This window comes from Sinocyclocheilus anshuiensis, unplaced genomic scaffold, assembly GCF_001515605.1.
Source record: "Sinocyclocheilus anshuiensis isolate Anshui unplaced genomic scaffold, SAMN03320099.WGS_v1.1 scaffold256, whole genome shotgun sequence".
Taxonomy (NCBI): Eukaryota; Metazoa; Chordata; class Actinopteri; order Cypriniformes; family Cyprinidae; genus Sinocyclocheilus; species Sinocyclocheilus anshuiensis.
In genome coordinates this window covers 770545-787029 of record NW_015558587.1, presented here as the reverse complement: position 1 = coordinate 787029, position 16485 = coordinate 770545, and the positions used below count along the sequence as shown (strand labels likewise).

The following is a 16485-nucleotide window of genomic DNA, read 5'->3' as shown; positions in this document are numbered from 1 at the left end:
TGTTGTCTTTTGGGGGGGGGGGGGGGGGTGATTAAATAAATGTTTTGTGTGTGCATGTATGATGAATATTTTCACACTTGACTTCTGTTAATGTAGGAATACGGCATGTCCTTCACATTTACATCTGGTCAGCAGGAGTCTTCTCTTGAATAACAGATAACATCTGGGAAGTCTGTAGCTATCATAGGATACATGGGCCCTATCTACTCCTCCCTCCCCTTATTCAGACTCTCTCTTTTCCTCTCTTCCCTTCTCCCTTTGTGTTATTCAGTTCATTCATGAACATATCCCTCCGTTATTGATTTCCCATTAACCCCTTCCAATCTGGGAGGATTGAGGCGGATTGATGCATAAACACCCATTTCATTGATTAGCCATGCGTCACTCACTTTAGTTCAGCTCTGTCTATAAGTATATATATGTATAGACAGACAGAACAGAACTACATATCAAAAATGAAAATGTATGTATTTATTTATTTTGTCTTTTTTATTATAGATAGAGTCATAATGAAACAGGATGTTGTGGGTAGAAACAGGACACAACACATGCAGGATTTTAATTTGTGGTCATGAGCACAATGGCTCAAAACATCTGAGGGACATGCACTAACCAGCAGGCCATGGCTCAGACGGGCCAATTTATTATTGTAATTTATTTAATATTATTGTGCGTTTAAATATTCCTTTTTATGCTTTTCATATGTCGTTTGATGCCCCATGTTTTCTCTGTTAAATATTACTCTTGCTTTCTCATTGATTTATCTTCGTTTTTCTCCACCTCCTTTCCCATCTCTCTCCACCCTTCCTGCTGTTTCTGACAAGTGCTTGCTAATGCTCAAGTAGCACAGTGCCTCTAGGTCACACATGTAGACGTGCATCAGAACTAAAGACACGTAGTGTTCCCATTTGAATTGACAATTCCCTGACAGAAATTCTATGATCATCCAATGGGCTGATCTGTTCTCTGACATGCATCTTGAGAAAGTGCTGCATGGGCCTTAACATGGGCAAAGATGGAAAGTGAGCCGTTGTGTTATAATACGTGGCGTAAGAATAGACTTGCATGTAGACTCTTGTTATTTAAAAGGTTTTAAATCAAGGGTCTGTCAGCTACATACACTCCCATGTCATTTTCTGTGAACCAAAGTATTGTGTGTAGAAGTGGGTGGAAGTCTGTACTGTATATTTCAGCTTTTTCATGCATGTACAGTGGGGTCTAAAAACCTGAGATCACACAGAATATATGGTATGTGTTTAAGTATGTATGCATTTATTTAAGACCACAAGCTTCATCAGAATTCATGCAAAATTAAGATTCTTTGTGACACTGATCATCTGAATCCCTTCTTTTCTTCCACTAAAGCAAAACCTCTCAAATTATGCTAGATAATCTGATCATCGGGTTTTATATAAACGTGTGGATTTTCATGCAGTTCGAGTGTCATTAAAGTCAAACGCAGACATACCAAATACTACGAAATTCTGAAATTCATGACCATTTTTATTTAACTTTTCTCCATTTTTTATTTTTACTTTTTCCCAAGTTGTTATGCTGATGTAAGATATAATTTGCAATATTATTAAGATATATCTAAAATTATGTCATTTATAAAAAATAAATTGTCAAATTTTAAAATATAAAATTCAACACTCCTCAGTTTGACTGTGTGCAGGTGTGTGTATGTGTGGAAAGAAGCAGTTTGCATGTGTTTAGAGTCAGACAGAATGTAGTGTATGTTTTGCATGTGTATTTATTCCTGTTCTGAGTATTTGCGCGAGACGGAACGCGTGCGTTCCTGCTTTTCTGTTTGTCTGGGAAGCACACAAGAGAGAAAAAGTGAGATGCAGAGAGCAAGAATATTTTATTGAGGCATGGCGCGCCTGTACCGGTCCAGCCGTCTGATGTACAAAGAGCCCAGAGGAAGGAGGTTCACAGCTGTCTGTAGACTATACGAACAGGAAAGGTCAATGTCGTAATGCGGCACGTTTCTGTAACGTGTTTTCATTTCGCCCCTAAATTTCCACCAGAAAAACACGGCACTTCGGCTCCCTTCAGTAGCACTGGTGCATTTAAATTACTGTTCTTGCCTGGAGAAGAATGGTTCAAGCATAACCCCATTGTATTCTTTGATAAACTCTGTAAAATGCACAGTATAAGCTGGGGGAAGCAGCATGGTTTAAGGGCACAATTGCCGTGCAAATTTACCATGGAAAGTTCCACCACCCTTCCTCTGCCGAAGTGAGAGAGAGGAAGAGAAGGATGGAGGGCGAAGGGTCTGACTGTTATCTGTAGATGCAGAGCAGAGCAGGGAAGATTGTTTTTGTGTTTGTCATCTCGCTATGGGGGCTCAGCTGTAAAGGAACAATAGTGCTCTAATCCCAGCTCTGATGCCAGATTAATATTCAAGCCCACCAAAATATTAATTCCAGCCAAGAGCAGCACATGCAAAATAATGTCAAAACACTCAAACAAATAAAGACAACAACAAATCGAGAACACACAAAGAAAACTCTCCAGCTTGCTGCAGCACTATCCGCAAACACATACACACACAAACACACACACACATCCCCTTGCATAGAATTCGCCATTAATCTTCATAATAATTTCGTTTTCAAAGAAGACTATTTGAGGTGTGCTATGTTGTTTTTCGCAGATTGTCTTCACTTAGCCAGGGGTTTTATTCCAGGATTTGAATATTTACAATTTGAAATAATGGAGGTTGTAAAAATGAACCCTGCTTTATGCTCTGTAATCCACACGGCTCGAAATTGCCTCCCAACTTCAAAGACCTTCCTGGAGTTGTTGGCCGTTAATATGATTTGATGCGAAGCCACAGGAAGTGTCCATTATCAAATTGTTTGTCAATGTTTTTCCTACTGATATCAGTGGCAGTGTGGATTTTAATGACAATTTCATTCACTTCTGTACAATAATGTTCATTTGTAACTTGATAGAAACTAAAAAGAAAAAAATGATGACATCCTCAAATCCTCAAAATTATAAACAAAACAATACATGCGAAAGCAACTCAGACTACATTAAATATGGGTTAACTTGGAATACATTGATATTACTTGCTAATATTCAAATAGGATTTTTAATGACAGACACTGGAGTATATTTTGTCACAGCCATTTTGTGAGCAAACCCATGTCTCTTTTTATCATCTTTTTGGTGCACCATGATGCCCACCAAATTTGTTTTTCTTTTTTTTTTTATTCAGTCTTAGTCCTGTGTCATATGTCCTTTTTATGTTTTATCATATTTAGTCAACCTATCCTGTTTTTTGTTTAGCCAAGTTTTAGTTAACTAAAAGTCTAGGAATTTTAGTCTAGTTTCAGTCAATTAAAACTTAATCACATTTGCATAATGGTAAAACTTATAATCACAATTATATCACGATTACTGATTTATGATTGTTGTCATTTGAGAAATTGCATCTGAATTATTGCACTGTCACCTATAAGCGTGCACATGGTACATTTAACCTTATCGAGTTTGCTGATTTATTATCGTTATATAGGATTTATTAAATATACGCACTCTGTAAATTATGAAAACTAATAATTCCAAATAATTAATTCCAGTAATTCCAAATTATATTCATGTATTTCTATTAAAACAACAACACAAATTGTTTTTGTTTTTTTGTATTGTGGCACAGAGGTTGCATTAGTGCATTTATTCAGCAGCCTCAGTCACAAACAATATATTCATGTTTGGATTTATTACAGTTCGTCACTGAGGAGGTTTTGATGGCAGAATTTGTCACAAACAGCACAAATGACTGTTTGAAGAAACACAGACTGGCTGTATTGCACTTTCATTTGAGCAGAATATCTCAATAGAAATTGCTCCAACTTACATATTTGTCAATGTTTTCAGATCACCAGCGCTTTTCCGTAGTGTAAAAAAAAGAGTGTGTACAAATGGTTGCCAGGTTGTGAAGACAAAGTAAAACGCAGGGCAGAAAATGTGTCCTTTTAAGAGAAAAGCACTGATAGAGGGATCTTGACATCTGGCAACCCCAAGCATGAAAATTTGTTGAGGTCTATATTTTTTCTCCTCTTTTTTGTTGAAGAAAATATAGAGAAATTTGGGATATATAGAGAGTCTTTATTTTTTTTTTAACTACGTTTTAGTCTCATATTTTTTCATTAAAGATTTTGCATGTTGATATAGTCACAGTTCTGTCATGACAACACTCGGAGGGATTGGCATGGGAATGTGCATGACAATGATAATGTATTTGGTCTTGGCGAAATAGATCTGCTACGCTGCTGCGGTGGAGCAAGTACCGAGACTTGCTACTACCAATACATCCACAACATGCTGCTGTGAGCATGTAAGAAATATTGCTGCTGCAAATATAACATACATGAAATAACCCCCATATAGCGTACATGAATCACCTCGTAGCAGATCTATACAGGTGGAGCTGGGGAAGGTGGAGGGTTTCTGAAGCAAGCTGAAACTGCTACGGCAAGCACTAGTCATATATTTGAATGTTGAGCAGCGAGCTATCATAGGCTACCGATACTGGAGAGAACCAATCAGCTGTGCCAAGTGATAATGATGTCATTAGGTTAGATTGAGTTAGACCTATCTTACTGCGCCATCTAGAGTTTCATGCCATAACTCTGTATTTAGTATTAGTCATAGAAAAAAAGGTTGTCGATTAATATTTTTCCTCAGTTTTCGTAATTAACTCTAGTTTGAAAAGCAGGTAAAGGCTTAAAATAAGGAATAAAGAGTGAGAATATTTGTTGAAGTTTGTGAGGAAGTGTATGGGGCGACCCCGTGCTCAGCAAGAAGTTGGCAGTGAGGTGATTTTTATGGGTTGAGATGTGTCAGAGGGGTCTTGAAGGTTTCCTATAGCGCCTGACATGTTGAAACAGACACAGGCCGGGAGAAGGTGACAGGTGAAGAGCTTTAGTCACCGTCATGGCGTGATGAACAATGATGAATTGCCTCTTTTTGCTTCGGCATGGGAATGGGCCAGTGAAGCAGAGCTGAGTGATGGAGGAGAATGGGCGATGGGACGGCGCTCAGCATGGCTTGTCTGGATTGCATGGCTTGAGGTGTTAATGAAGTGTTTGAGGTCCTCTCCGGCTTTAGTATAGGTGCGATCCTTTGTCAGTTAAAGCTCGGTCAGCACGCATGCACACACATACATGCAGCGTCTCTCAGTCACTAATCCAACAGCAGGGGACGGGTTGTGCTCCAGCCGACAGTGAGATCTTCTGCACAATGATAAGGTCTAATGTGATCTGGGCTAGTTAGATTAATCTCTCACACATGGCACTAAATATGAAGGGTCAACTTATTTTAATCCTCAAATCTCCACCACACAGACACATGGACCACTGTCTCACAAACGTCACCAATAATCTTACTCTTAATTCCTTATCTTAAGCCTTTATCTGCCTTTTCAACCCAACCAAGGAATGCTTTCAAATGTGTTTTTGATGGGCTTCATGGTGCATCAAAAAGGTTTTTTTTTGGTTTTTTTCACAAAATGGTTGCAAAAATATATACTCCAATATACTATCTATTATCTATCATTAAAATTATATTCTAATGTTAAGAAACTTTTTTTGTTTTCTTTATTATTTTTGAGGGGATCACATAACCTGTCCACATTAGCAACTTATTTTAGTTTGTATCAAGTATCAAGTTACAAATGAGCAGTACTAAAATTGTTTATTGTACGAACGTAAATGAAAAGGTCATTAAAATCATATTTAAATATTACTCATATTTAATGTAGTCTGAGTTTCTTTTGCATTTTATTGCTTTGTTGTTGATTTTTGAAGATGTCACCATACCTAGTTATATGTTAGAATGTGCCTAATTTTTGTCTAGTTTCCGTCAAGTCACAAATAAACAAAAATTGCTTATTGTACAAGTATAAACAAAACTATCATTAAAATCTCATTATAATATAAAGTGAAAGTAACGTCAGTATTTTCCAAGTGAACCAAATGCATTGTATTCTTTTGTTTTGTTAATATTTGTTTTTATGATTTCACATAACTTGTACATGTCTGCATCTACCTAATCTGCTATCAAATTTCAAATGAATTTGAATTTTAGTAGAATTTGAACGCACTTGCTTTAACATTGACAATGTTTAATCTCTTTAAAATCTAATTTTCTAATATATTGTTTGTATTTTGCATTGCAACACAGTTTTGCGGTCCAATCCACACGTATTAGGACTTGTATGCTTGTAAGTTGTTTTTGATCCTTTATTTGGAGGACACCAATGGAAATAATATTAGGATGTAAGGATGTAACTAAATATGCAAAGTTAAAGTCTAAAAATATGTCATTAAAAACTGCTATTGAATGTCCACTATTTAAAATATCTATGTTGATTAGAGACCTGATATCAGTCATCAGTCAGCTTTTTTTTTTTTTACATCAATTGTACGCTGTTGATATTTTCACATCTGTCTGTACAGAAGTTATCCATGATCCATGTAGTCTACAGTATGCAGTAATGTTTTCACAGCTTTCTCTCAAGAACACTCAAATAAACCATCACGTGGGTCTGACGGGATCGCCTCGTTCATATCTCTTTAAACTGTTGTTGATATCCAGCGACTGACATGTGACATGTCCTTTAAAGGGAAAATCATGAGGGATATGTCCAAACGTAATTGTCCCATTTTCCTTCTGGAGCTTATTTCAGGGTTGTTTTGCTCTTTGTTGCTCTGATTGATTTGTTCTATAACCGATTTAAATTCACACACGACAAAGATAAGAAAGTGCCCAGATTTTGAGGGAAGTCAAGACAAATTGAGGTCAAAACTTAATTTTGATACAGTGTCTGAGATCATCATGGATTCACGTAGACCATTGGGATTACTTTCTAAAACTGGGGTTATTGTTTAAAAAAAAAGACTTGGTTAATTTGTTATTTTGAAAACCTGTTTTCCTGTCTGAAAGTGTGTCATGTGTAGACAGATGCAAGAATATTTATTCAGACGCTGAGATTGTATTAGGGTGTTATTGTTTACTTCGTTACTTCGTAACCCCCCCACAAACACACACTTTTCCAATGGTACATTTTTCTGCCAAAATCCAACCAAACACGCATCAATTTGAACAAAGATCGCCCTATTCTGTAGCCTTAATTAGAAGAAGATTGTAAACAGACGCACGCCTTTCTTAAGGGATTATCCATACTTTATGACAGAGCGTTTGAAGTCAGGAAGCTTTCTGACTCAGCATTGCTCAAGTGGGTCTCTTATAGGACATTGTTGTCTTCAATTATTTTCCCGTTATATACGTGTCTGTATGAAGCCAGGATATCATCTATTATTTAGAGATGCAATCGTTTCTGTTTATGAGGTCTTTTTTAAAAAGGGGTTATCTGTATGCATCACTTTTTTGATTAAACAGAACAAAGCGTAATAAAGCAAGAAGGGTTGAAATGGCTGCTCGTCTCTCCTGCTCCGCGGATTCCCGACCTTTATTGTCATTTAATGCGAGCGATGCCGAGCGAGAAAGAGATCTGAAGAGCAGCTGGCACTGTGCGACGCTAACACACAGGGAAACGGGTTTTACACAAGTTCTCTTACACAAATACACATTTGTACTGAAACTTTCTCTGAAGCGCTCTCTTGCACACTATTGAACCCGGGTCTACACAGAAGCAGCTACTTAATCTTGCAAACAGTTTAGGTTTATGAGAGTATCTAACACTGATTTGTTCAGGTGCTGATTACTGCTGTGTCCCTTTAACTCAAGTTTAAAGTACTCTACTCTACAGTAGCAGTTTCCGGGAATTTAATAGGACATTGGATGTCAGAGTTAATAAGTTTGATATCTGACATATGGCTGTACTTACAGTGATAGTTCATACATAAAAAATAAATAAATCTGGAATATCTGGCATTATTTACTAAAACCATCATGACTTTCTTTCTTCTATGGAACATAAAAGGAGAAATTTTGAATACTGTACGAGTCACTCTTTTCCATGCAATTGAGGTGAATAAGAAGTACATTCTAAAAGTGTGTTGTGTTAATATTGAAAGAATTTATCTTTATTCTGTAGGACTTTTCCCAAGTGTCTGTCCCATATTCTGAAGAATGCATTGAATTGTGTTGTGTTTTAGGGTTAAAGAGAAATGTCCGTAAACTGGCAGTTTTCAAAAATTACCGGTACCTTTTCCATTTTTCTACTGATTTTTCTTAAAGTGCAGCCCATACGAAATGCCCCAATGGTTTGGAGACAAACAGGTCGTTATTTAAAGGGGTCGGGCCCACTAGGGGGCCTCAGCAAAAAACTAAATTTCTTATTTCAATTAGTTTCCTCAACAACTATCATTTTTTTTATTAAAGAAACCAGGATTCCCACAGTCTTGTAAAACCTGGATATATAAGGTAAAGACCTGGAAAACTACAAAATCCTGAAAAAGTAATGGAAATTTCTTTAATTAGTATATATTTTTCTAGTTATATCAAGCTCTAAAATATATTATCAAGTAGAAATTGCTGAGAAATGGCCAGTTTTGTGAGTTTAAACTTATTTTTAAGTTTTATCTCATAATCACAAACAAGTGGAAAGGTCATGTGAATATATTAATATTAATATCATTTTAATATAATTGTTTAGCTGATTGCACTGAAAAGGCTTACTAGACAGAAAGTTAGAAAGTCATACAGGTTTGGAGAGACATGAGTAAATAATTCCAGAAAGATCAAACATTCCCTTTAAGCTGTTTAATTTCAGTGTGGTCACATTTTTTAACTTTTTCACACTTTTTAAAGTTGAGCCATTTTCATAGCAAAAAAAAAATGTGCAGATTCTTTTTTGCTGTGTTTTCTCTCTCTAATCTCAGTCACAGACACATCCACTGGTATTTAACTGTCCTTTGGAGACTCTGCTATTGGTGATTAGTGTGGCCTTGACATAAACGACTGGATCAATACGTGATGTAAGCAGTCGGCCAAGGTCACTGCCCCCGCTGTACGATGACTTGGCTGGATTCGGTCAACCCCTGGCTGATAAATTCAGGGTGACTGACCATTGCTGACCTAGGCATTGCGTGTCAGACTGACCAGAGAGACTTGGGCTGTGGTGGCTGGTCATTTGGCTGATTCTGTAATGAAGTGTTCAGTATTGCCTTCCTGTCAGTCAGTAATTAAAGGAAGAGATATGAAGCCTTAGATAGGTGTTGAATGGACAAGCGGGCCATTGGCTACAGAATGGCAATGAACAGGCAGTGGAGCAGTAAAGTGACATGTAAACTACTCTGATATGGACTGCTAATGGCTGCCTGGAAGATAGATTAGACGGGCTGCCTGGGAGGGCTGTACACAACATGAACAGATCTTTAATCTGTGTGATGTGTGACATTAAAACAATGTCCAAATAATTTAGCACAAAATGTTACATTTGAATTTAATGCAATTTTTTATTTATATCAAGTAGCTATTTCTATCAGAAAATTATTGCATTAATTAAATACAATAAAGTATACAGTGCATAAAATAAATTCTAATAAATGTGTTGGCCTGTTAAATGGCTGTAGTTTATCATTCGATGGAAGTGTTTTTGTTGGTCTTGCATTGCTTGTGTTATACATGTATAAGGACTATGTATATATGTATTTTTATTTATTGCAGTTTATTCAGGTTAGACCTGGTCATGTGGTACACACCCATATTTAGGGCTTGCCCAGTGCAGGTGAGGGGAATCCTGGGAATCCGAGCTTCCCAGTCATCCATGCAGCCAGCTGCCACCACCTGAGACCTTGCACATTCCTCCGTCCACTAACTATTTAGTTGTCAGTGATTTGGTTAAGTGGAATTGACTTTTATCTTCACTGTGCTGTGGGGCTGCCACTGGCGATACACATTCCCCCATCCCTCAGCCGCCTGTCTGCTCTCAGCCCCTGTGTCACATCTAGCACATTGCTATTGGCAGCCGAGGAGCGGCTGATCAATAGCCCAGGTCAGGGATGGCCCGCGGCCCTGCTGCTCTGCAGGCTGGGGTATTGATCCAGATCCACTCCGTCCCGCTGCTCCGCCCAGCGTAAGGCCACAGTCTGCACGGTGTAGAAGGTGTGAATGGGGAGGAATGGCACCCATGCCACTGAACTGCACTAGAAACATTTAGTGTTGTCCAACCAGGATAGTATGCTATAATAGTTTGTCTTATTGCAGCCAGACCTTTCTCATCATGTTGCAATATTGATTCATTGTATATTTAAAGGTGTGGAGTATAATTTCTGTAATAGCAGTGTGAACAAAATGAATTTCAAAACTGACTGTTTTTCAGACAGGTTTCCCCATACATCATTGAACAGACTAACAGTTAGTCATGTCATTTACATCACTTCCTGTCTGCCGGCCTCTGCGCAGAGCAGCAGACCTTGTCTTGAACATGGAGGGACCTTTATATTATTATTTTTTCAAGGAATTAAATGATGTAATATGACTTACGGAATAAAGAAGGGGGAAAAAATCACCATCTAAAATTAGAATTTATTTGATATAAATGTAATCAATTTCATATAAATATATAGTTTAGTCATGAAACTCTAGATGGCACAGGCTGATGGGTTGTTAACTTAACTGATGATATTCAGAGAGTTAAACGACTTGGCACAAGCTGATTGGTTCATGCTGCATATGCAGCCAATGAGCTTACTGCCTTGCATTTATATGGCTGGCTAGCATTCACTTGAGATTCCTGCAGCGCGCTTTCAGAGTTTCTCTGAAACCCTCCACCTTCCCCAGCTCCACCTGTATAGATCTGCTATGGGTTATTTTATATGCTGTTTGTGCATATGTCTTAAGTCTTAAATACTCATGGCACCGTATCGCCGTATGCATTGGCAGTAGCAAGTTCCTGTATTTGCTTGCAGCAGCAGCAATAATCTACAACAACAGCAATAACCAACAGCAGCAGTAATTCAGCAGCAGCAGCAGCAGCATAGCAGATCTGTTCCGCCAAGACCAAATACATTAACATTGTCATATCCATCACCATGCAAAAATCTTCCGAGAGTTGTCATGATTAAAATGTAAATATATCAATTTTAATATAAATATAGATTTATATTTTAAATATGCACTCTTTAACTCTTAATACCTAATATGTTGAAAATGTCTCATTCATTTATTCAAATTCATTTTTCTTCTTGCTCACATTTAGTCATGAATTTCATGAATCACATAGATTATAACCTATATTTTCAATTCAAAATGGCAAAAAGTTAAGTAGTTTGCATCACTGCATATTACCATTGGTTGTTTAACATTTCTATCATTATACCTTATAATACCTCATGCTCTTTCACCATTAAAACTGAAGCGAACCGCAAAGCCAGCCTTCTTTCATTTAACTGGCCATCTCAATTTTTGACATTGACAAGCACTGTTATAGACCTCCTACTCTTACGACAAGCACTGAGGCAGACCAGCCTAAAACTTTTTGTCATCCAAACAACAAACAGAGCAGTATCAATAATATCAAATACTGAGTGGGACAATTTGGCCGTTTCTAATTATTGGCGAGTACTGGTCCCCTTCATTGTCTATAACGGTCATGGCCCTGGCGCAGAGACGGACCGGTGAGCGTAGACATAAATCGGCATCGAAAAAGTTCAGACCTCCACACCCCATCCATTCATCATCCATCTCGGAACCCCCTCAGCACCTCCTCCTCCGTCCCCTCACCAGCTTTCCTGCCTCGACTGCTTGTTTTTGTTGCAGTTTTAAGTGCCTCTCCCTGGAGCTCCTCATCAACAACTTAATAAGAGCTCTTGGGAACAATTAAACAACATCTTTAACCCTGCTCTATCCACAGAGGTAAAAATAATCATAAAAATGTTGCCAAATAGAAGAGACTCCAGGGGGACCGTTCAGAAATCACAGTCTGTCTCCTTCTCTGTCCTTTATTCCCTCAACTGAAGCCCAAGCAGCACAGACGAGAGCTGTCAGAGCCGTAGCCTATGATAGACACATTTACTCGGCTTTCTATCCCAGCCCCATGTGCCGTTCCCCTTTGCTTTTCCCTCCTCCTTTTTTCTCTTTCAATGTTGGAACTGACATGTGAATAAATATGTACTGTCTAAGTGGCTTTGTTGTTGTGTATGAGAGATCTTCCACAGAGTGCACAATTATGCATGTTATTACAGGAATATGTCTTGTTCTGGTTATGGGGGAAATTAAGTTTCTCCGGAAATTTCAGTTTTTTTTTCTTCTTCTTCTTCTTCTTTTTTTTCATGGAGAGAAAGAGCCCCTAATGCCACAAGAGGAAAAATTACTCAAAGAAATGCATTTATTACTTAATGTAATCTGGAAAATCATAAGGTTTTGTCCTGCAGCAGTAATAAAAATAATTATATATTAATTTTCCGTTCTCTAAAACAGCTTATTACAGAATTCAAAAGACTTGATAGAAGCCATATTGTTCTGTGTCCTCCCCTCCTGAAAGAGATTTAGCCGGCTCTTTCTCAGAGGGAACGAGCATGCAAAGCGAAAAATCTGCACTCACTTATGGAGCATAACTAACAATGGCCTCACCTCCTCTCAGCTCTGCTTTATAAAAGGCAAAGTGTGTGTTTATACGTCTCTGTGAGAATCTATTAAATGTGTTTCTTGTTTCATCCTTTGTTTGGTCGCATGAAAGAACTTTTGCTGTAAATGTTAATAGCATGTTTTTTTTTCTTCTTATCCCTAGGTGGCGCTATCACTCCGAAAGGCTTTTCCACCGACTGTGGATGCATCAAACCAAATCGCATAACCGGGTCTCGTAGCTTTGAAAAAAACTGGAAATACCTGGAATTATAGGACTACATCATCCCATGCCCTTGCCAAGGGACTGGATCTGAAAGCTTTACATTCCTCTTTACTTTTGAATATACCAACAGACCAAAAAAAAAAAAAAACTGATAGCTTTAGCACTAGCGATAGATTACGGCCATCCACCTGCCATTGCACCAAACCTGCTGTGACCGCAAGGGCTGTGACCTTTCTGGCGCCCACTTCAAACGGACACTTAAAAAGAAGGACGCGGTCAGAGAGGGCTTCCGAGCGGTGGCAACTGAAACCAAAAACCCCATCAGGTAAGGCTGTGAAGTCACTTCTTTTCCTGCTGGAAGCACCCCCAACGCTCCCCGGGGGCTTTTGAAGCCCAGATGGACTCCCTGCGTCCACGCCCACATAGGCGGCTTCTCCTCCATGCTGGGCCTACAGGAGAGCCCACTGTAGATAAAGGCTTCCCGGGTTTGAAGACTCAATCACCTGTCTGCTGCTGTAGGATTAGAGGGAATGTGTGCTGATTGAATTTGTTTGGCTCAAAGATGCTTAGGTGCAGGGAAATCCTGGAAAGCGACTGAGAAGGAGATAGATAGATTGATTGACTGGAAAGCAAGAGTGTACAGATGTACAGATACATGTAATCGTTGCATATTTTCTTCTACATAATGCAAGTTAGCCTGTGCTGCAGGAATATTCTGAGTTCAATACAAGTTGAACTAACACAAAAACCGCAAAAAATAATTTGGACTTGTCTTCCCTTTTCTTAAAAAAATACAAACAAGACAATGTATGCAAGATTATTTTAATGTGTTTACTAAATTGTTTACTAAACAATTCTGTAGATCCAATTTTGCAACTTCATTACAATGTTTTAAAATGTCCATAAAATGCTAAGAATTTAAAATAATACACTGGTTTTGACAGTAGAATTAATGTAGCTGTTTTTATAAACTTTCACATTTCAGCTTTTAAATTCTTTTCAGAAATTAGTTGCATTGAAAGTGCCTCACTGTAACTTTTTTTTTAAATGAGGGACGAGTCGAAATTACTTTTTGCAGTAATCAGCATAATGCCATAAATGCTGTCGATTGAGCTTAACTTGTATTAACCCAGAATATTCTTTTAATGCTTGTTCCTAGCATGAGAGTAATTTTTGCGCGTCTATGATGAACAAATTTCTCACCTTGAATATGAATACTGATTTAGTTTTTAGTGTTCCCCTGACCATTTCACCTGCGGTCGTTGCCTTTTTATGTCTGATCTGACTTTTAAAAAAAGACTTTCATCTGTGTTTTTGGAGATGATTAAATAATTGCTTTGATTCAAATAAAATCAGTTAACTTAGAAGTTTTCACACTGAGTAGATTTTTGGTTAATTCTACAAACATTTTACAGTGTAGTTACAAAACAGCCACACAGTGCTGCCTGGGTGACTAGCATATTCGTGTGTAAATGTTAAGCAGTGATATTTTTGTTTTGCTAACATGACAGACAAACATGCTCTTTAGCTGTTCAAAATGATGGTATTCGCTGCTCTCGGTGTAACCCTGAATGAAAGTAAATAGTGTTTATAGAATTAAGCATTTAAAAAGAAAAACAGACGGCCAAGGAGGCAGAACGCAAGACACTCAGGGAATCAGCCAGGTTCCGAGAAGAGAGCAGGGCCTTTGTTTGAAAAGTTCAAAGTAATTTTGCCAAATTTTGGTCATTTCACATTAGTACTCAGCGGGGAGCTGTCATTTGTGGGGAAAGAGAAAGCAAATAAATAAATAACCTAAGAGATGGAGCACTAAAGCTTTTCGTGCATCTCGCTCATATATTATTAGCCAAAAAAATAAAATAAAGTAAAAAACACAACACTTCAAAGCATTAAGAAAAAATTCAACTCTGTTAAACGAATTAGCGACTTCGAAATGGGCTACGTCAAAGGTATAAGGTTTGAGGGGTCATGCACGCTCACAACAGGACAAATGTAAGTCAGCAGAAGTCATAAGCGGTGAACGCCCCCATCAGGAGAGCCAATCTCCCCCCTCCTTCTCTCCACCCATCATCCTCCTTTTTCCCCTCCATCCGAGAGCGCTAATGGAACAGTGCTCTTAGCCCAGGGCTCCGGCACCAGACCCCGCTCTGCATGAGGGATGTAGTGCACTGCGGCCGGGGTCGCTCCCTTTGTGCCGGCTCTCCTTGGCCTCGCGGTAAAAAGAGCCATGCATGATTTCATACATGAAAGATATATGTAATTGGACAGCAGCAATGCCTATGCGTCATATTTACAATTCTAAACAGAGGATGGGAGAAGCAATGCCCTTTATCTCTCTTGGTCATAGTCTCTTTCTCTGCGAGGCACGAATTTCTGCATATCACAGAGCCCGTGATGTACAAAAATACATGAAATGCAGATTATCACACTTCTTATTTACTTTCATTATGGATCAGTTGAATGTGTCATTTTGACACAGCCCAGCGTCGCCTCGGTGTCCTGTCTCGTTGCTAGATCGCTTGGACAAAAATAGAGGAATTATTCCCGCTGGCCTCGCATTCAGACTAATACCGTGGCGGCGATGCTGTCGTCCAGTTCCTGAAAGGGACATCCCGATGCTTTGTTTATGCGTGGAGAGATAGCGAATGCATTTGTGTGTTTGTGGCCTTCATAATGCATCTTTAATAATGCAGTATAATTGAAATATCTGAGTTAGGAATAAGAATTTGGATTTTGCAAGACTAAATGGTTCGATTTAATGCTGGGGAACATGTATGTCATTTATTCCTAAGTTTGCTTTTGACTTTGCATGGCAGAATCTGCTTTATGTGACATTTGACGTGTCTGTGTGGGTCGCATTGGGGACACACACAGTCGTGTTGTGTGGTGGCCTGTTTTTGGTGGGGTCCCTCCTGGAGTGTTAATGTAGTACCAAGTTAAACACCTCTCTTGTTAATTGTCCTAACGAGCTCATGCTTTGCCATGAACTGCTTTTTTAATGGCTTGTTTTATGGGCGTGTGGAGCTCCAAGGCCAGACGGGGTCTCCTCCGACCCTTACGGGGGCAGCGTTCATGTGTAACTGGCCGTGATGCACAGCTTGTCCCCTTTTTGACGTCAACTCTACCCCCACCTCTGAATTTTGCAGAAGCCCACCTGCCTCTGAGTCCTGGAGGTCACAGGGGTGGGGGAAATGGCAAGGTTAAGCATCGTGCAACTATGTTCCAGTCGCTGTGGTCACTTGCAATTATACCCCAGCTACATCACCCACAAGACTAGTTGCAGGTTTTAGGCTTTGGTAGAATTTGCTGGTGCATGTTGCTCTACTTGGCCCTTTACTTGATCCTCATATTAATTATTATTCTTGTAATTACTTACAAATTCAATTTATAAATTATGATGCTAAACACGATACGTATTAAAAAAACAATTTAAGTTTTATTTTTTATTTTTTTCCCTTCATGATCAACATAATTAATGACACGTTTTTAATCATTTTAAATCACTAGTGCTTTATTTTTTCTTTTGCATAAAATATCAATTTCAGACTATTTTAAACTTAAATGTTACACTCTAAAAAATGCTGGGTTAAATACAACCCAGTGCTGGGTAAAATAGGGACAAACCCAGCAATTGGGTTGTTTTGACCCAGCGGTTGGGTTAAATGTTTAACCCAACCTTCTGGGTAGTAACCCAACCGCTGGGTCAAAACAAC

At 38.6% G+C, this 16485-nt stretch overlaps 1 protein-coding gene across 1 annotated transcript in view; it reads left to right on the top strand.

Annotated features, from left to right (window-relative positions):
* Positions 1 to 16485, top strand: part of zfhx3b (zinc finger homeobox 3b) — a 238114-nt gene that overhangs the window by 58088 nt on the left and 163541 nt on the right. The window contains exon 4 of the mRNA XM_016475618.1: positions 12713 to 13097. The gene's annotated coding sequence lies outside the window, so the exon portion shown is untranslated. The remainder of the gene's footprint in view (positions 1 to 12712; positions 13098 to 16485) is intronic.